General features: G+C 36.1%; 1 pseudogene; it reads left to right on the top strand.

Moving 5' to 3' along the window:
- Positions 1-896, top strand: LOC147357235 (olfactory receptor 4C11-like; annotated as a pseudogene).
- Positions 897-3,201: the final 2,305 nt, after the last annotated feature.

Here is a 3,201-nt window from a genome sequence, read left to right as displayed (position 1 = left end):
ATGCAGCAAAATAACAATGTAATCGAGTTCATATTGTTAGGATTGATTCAAGATCCTAAGAGACAGAAAATGGTATTTGTAATCTTCTTCATTTTCTCTGCAGGAATGTTGATGGGTAATTTGCTTATTATTATGACCATAAAAATTCAGCCAGACACTTGGGAGCCCCATGTACTTCTTCCTATTTCATTTTTCTTTGGTTGATACCTGCTTTCCAACTTCAATAGCCCCAGATTAATCATGGATGCCCTGTATGCAAAGAAAAGCATGTCTTACAATGAGTGCCTGACTCAGATCTTTGCACTGCATTTATTTGGATGCATGGAGATCTTTGTCCTGGTCCTTATGGCCATGGATTGGTATGTGGCCATCTATAAGCCCTTGAATTATGCAACCATCATAAGGCGGCAAGTCTGCATCATCCTGATTGTTCTTGCATGAATAGGGTCTTTTACACATTCTATGGCTCAGATTATTCTGGCCTTTAGATTGTCCTTCTGCAGATCCAATTTGATTGATCACCATTGCTGTGATATGTAGCCACTGTTGAAACTTGCCTGCATGGATATTTATGTGATGAACTTACTGGTGGTGATTAATAGCGGGGCAATTTGTGCAAGCAGTTTTAGAATTCTGATGATCTCTTACATTGTTATTTTGCATTCACAATGCAGAAGGGAGGAAAAAGTCCCTCTCCACTTGCACTTCTTTGTCCGTTTATATTTATATATACTCGGCCCCCAGCCACATTCCCCATGAACAAGATTGTGGAAGTATTTTACACGATTGGAACACCCTTCCTCAATCCACTCATCTACACACTGAGGAATACAGGAGTGAAAAATGCCATGAGAAAGTTAAGACATGTCAGAATTATCTCAAAAAGCAAAAGATGAGTTGTGGGGCTGGATTGACTGTTTATTGAGTCATGGTTTTAGTGAATCTGTACAAATTATTATATATGACAATGTTTGACTCTTGTGGGAGTAGCATAATTAAAATCAAAGTATGCTTTGCTTTATTATTATTGTTTTTTTTAATTCACAGGCAAGATGAATGCCAAGGCTTCTCATTCTTTCATGGACCAAACGTGCCAATTCTAATCATGATCTCCTGTCAACGTTTATTTTTCAATCGGTTCAGTTCAGTTAAGTCGCTCAGTTGTGTCCAACTCTTTGCAACCCCATGGACTGCAAGACACCAGGCTTCCCTGTACATCACCAACAGAGTAAAAATAAACATGAAGGGTTTTTTTTTTTAATTTTAATATATTTGTACCTTTTGGGACATTGCAAAGTTCGGTGTCTAAACTGGTGTCTCAAAAGTTTCATGTGATGCGTTAAGAGGCCCATATGTATAAAAGAGAAGAGAAGTGCCATAATTTTGTTACAGGCTCATCTAGTCTAAATATCCCTCATTCCAGTACACAAACAGGCAAAGACACATACACTTACTATACAGGGGTTTGTGGTTATTTGTACTTCAGATGATTGAATGGATGAACAAATGTAAGAGATAAAACAGAAAAGAAAATAAGCTCACATGCAGATGAAAACATAAAGTTTAGATAATAGAATAAGATGTTATACAGGGAAAGAAAACTTAAAAGTTTTTATGTGGTTCAGAAGTAATTGCAGCCAAATTAAATAGGGGAAATGGTGTAATTTTAAATGATTTTTGGAAGATGCTATTAATATAAACAGAGTGTATAATTGTGAATAGTCATCTGCCCTCAAAAGTGATTCACCCAAAGGAGAAACTCTGAATTCTAAGTATACTTTCATTTCTCTCAGGAAGAAGTAGAATTCCTGATATATTTCCAGTGCTTTTCTTCTATCTCATTTATGTCTCAAATATATTATAAAGTTGAATATGTCTTTCAAAAACATACAAATAGCAAATTCAGAACAAATAGCAATTCTCTGAAGTTCCCGGAGTAAACCCATCCTCAAGATTGTTCTGCTGAGAAATAAGAAGGAAGGTTTCAAAACAGTTTCATATGTCTTCCTTATCTCTAATCCATAATAAATGCCTCTAATCCACTTTATTTAAACATCTGCAATGTGAACTAAAACACAGGAAACATTAGGAATTGATGAAGTGGTCACGAACTTTTTTTTTTTTTTTTTTCTAGCTTTGAAATAGGGAGTAGAATACAATGATTAAGAGCATTAGCTTTGGATTCAGTCTTGATGAATCCAAATCCTTGTTCTATCACCTTATAGACCTGTAACTTCAGGAAAGATAGATGGACTTCTAGGCCACAGTGTTTGTCTATAAAATGGCAATTAAAATAATCTCTATGTTATTGGCTTGTATAAGGGTTCAAGATTGCATACACAATAAAATCTACTATGTGCTATCATTATCATAAATGAATTTTAAATATACTTACTAAAATTTATGTTTTTAATTAATGGCCACCACATGTGTTTGCCAGCAATATTTTATTTTATTTATTTATTTATTTATTTTAAATTTTTTATTTATTTTTTTTCTTTTAAATTTTATTTTATTTTTAAACTTTACATAATTGTATTAGTTTTGCCAAATATCAAAATGAATCCGCCACAGGCATACATGTGTTCCCCATCCTGAACCCTCCTCCCTCCTCCCTCCCCACACCATCCCTCTGGGTCGTCCCAGTGCACCAGCCCCAAGCATCCAGTATCGCGCATCGAACCTGGACTGGCAACTCGTTTCTTACATGATATTCTACATGTTTCAATGTCACTCTCCCAAATCTTCCCACCCTCTCCCTCTCCCACAGAGTCCATAAGACTGTTCCATACATCAGTGTCTCTTTTGCTATCTCGTACACAGGGTTATTGTTACCATCTTTCTAAATTCCATATATATGCGTTAGTATACTGTATTTATGTTTTTCCTTCTGGCTGACTTCACTCTGTATAATAGGCTCCAGTTTCATCCACCTCATTAGAACTGATTCAAATGTATTCTTTTTAATGGCTGAGTAATACTCCATTGTGTATACGTACCACAGCTTTCTTATCCATTCATCTGCTGATGGACATCTAGGTTGCTTCCATGTCCTGGCTATTATAAACAGTGCTGCGATGAACATTGGGGTACACGTGTCTCTTTCCCTTCTGGTTTCCTCAGTATGTATGCCCAGCAGTGGGATTGCTGGATCATAAGGCAGTTCTATTTCCAGTTTTTTAAGGAATCTCCACACTGTTC

The sequence above is a fragment of the Bos grunniens genome, chromosome 15 (genome assembly GCF_055505025.1).
Source record: "Bos grunniens cultivar Pamir isolate PY7600 chromosome 15, Bosgru_T2T1.0, whole genome shotgun sequence".
Classification (NCBI taxonomy): domain Eukaryota; kingdom Metazoa; phylum Chordata; class Mammalia; order Artiodactyla; family Bovidae; genus Bos; species Bos grunniens.
The sequence above is the reverse complement of the archived record's forward strand: the minus strand, read 5'-3'. Positions and strand labels throughout refer to the sequence as shown.